This window comes from Octopus bimaculoides, chromosome 4 (genome assembly GCF_001194135.2).
Source record: "Octopus bimaculoides isolate UCB-OBI-ISO-001 chromosome 4, ASM119413v2, whole genome shotgun sequence".
NCBI classification, from domain to species: domain Eukaryota; kingdom Metazoa; phylum Mollusca; class Cephalopoda; order Octopoda; family Octopodidae; genus Octopus; species Octopus bimaculoides.
The window spans coordinates 43,361,193-43,362,708 of NC_068984.1; positions in this window are offsets into that span (position 1 = coordinate 43,361,193).

Below are 1,516 nucleotides of genomic sequence, written 5' to 3' on the forward strand. Positions count from 1 at the left end.
GTCGAGGGTTACACTTGATCAGATCAACGAAACAGCCTGCTCGTGAAATTAAAGTGCAAGTGGCTGAGCACTCCACAGACACGTGCACCCTTAACGTAGTTCTCGGGGATATTCAGCGTGACACAGCGTGACAAGGCTGACCCTTTGAATTACAAGCACAGCAGAAACAGGAAGTAAGAGTGAGAGAAAGTTGTGGTGGAAGAGTATAGCAGGGTTCACCACCATCCCCTGCCGGAGCCTCGTGAAGCTTTAGGTGTTTTCGCTCAATAAACACTCAAAACGCCCGGTCTGGGAATCGAAGCCGTGATCCTATGACCGCCAGTCTGCTGCACTAACTACTGGGCCATTGCGCCTCCACTCGGTTATTTGTATAACTTTGAGTATAAATAAGTTATTTATTATTGTTGATGTGTATAAGTTAATGACTTGTGAAATTTCGTGTTCGTTTAATGTTATAATATTCTTTTCTACTCTAGGCACAAAGCTCAAAAGTTAATTTGGGGGTGGGGGGTGGCGGGGTATTCGATTAGATGGGCCCCAGTACGCAATTGGTACTTAATTTATCGACCCCGAAAGGATGAAAGGTAATGTTGACCTCGGCAGAATTGAACTCAGAACGTAAAGACATGAAATACCGCTAAGCATTTTGCCTGGCGTGCTAACGTTTCTGCCCGCTCGTTGCCTTCTTTAATATAAATAATCAAGATTGAGGATCTTTCTGATTTGACGGGCACCACTTGTTTTCTTAACGAAACACTTTCAAACTTGGCATACTGGTAGAATGTGTCATATAAAACATCTTTTTCTCTTAGCCTTCTTAACAAAAATTTCTTCTTAATAAGTTATTTCATGTTAAAGTTGTCGTATTTCTGTAATTTCAACCAATTCAGCAGAGACTGAAGGATTTTTAATTGCAGCACAAGATCAAAGCCTTCCCACGAGAAACCACAAAAAAACCCACATAATGAAAAGAAATACAAGTAACTGCAGAATATGTGGTGATGGATATTGTCTCTCCCTGCCCAGTCCTGTACAGAGTTGGGACCTATATACACTGGAAGCTTTGCCAACTGGAAGCTATAGAATAACAACAGAAAAAAAGATGGTATAGGCACACTCCAGAAAAGGTCACAGAAAATGAGAAAGCAACCATACTCTGGGATATGCCGATACACACAGATAGAGAAATTAACAGCACCACAACATGTCACAGCACATACCCAAGGCACACAGACCTGCGCTCGGTAATGCAGTGAAAGCACGTGATAAAATTAAGACTACTGAATAATAATAATAATAATAATAATAATAATAATAATGATAATAATAATAATAATAATAATAATAATAATAATAATAATCATCATAATGATAATAAAGCTGAAGTGAAGACCAAACATAGTACGTGTGTTTAATTGGCGAAATATGACCATCTCCAAACAAAAATATCTTTCAAACATACGATTTCACATCAGGAATCTTGTAAAACAAATACATGCATACGTAAGCAAATACA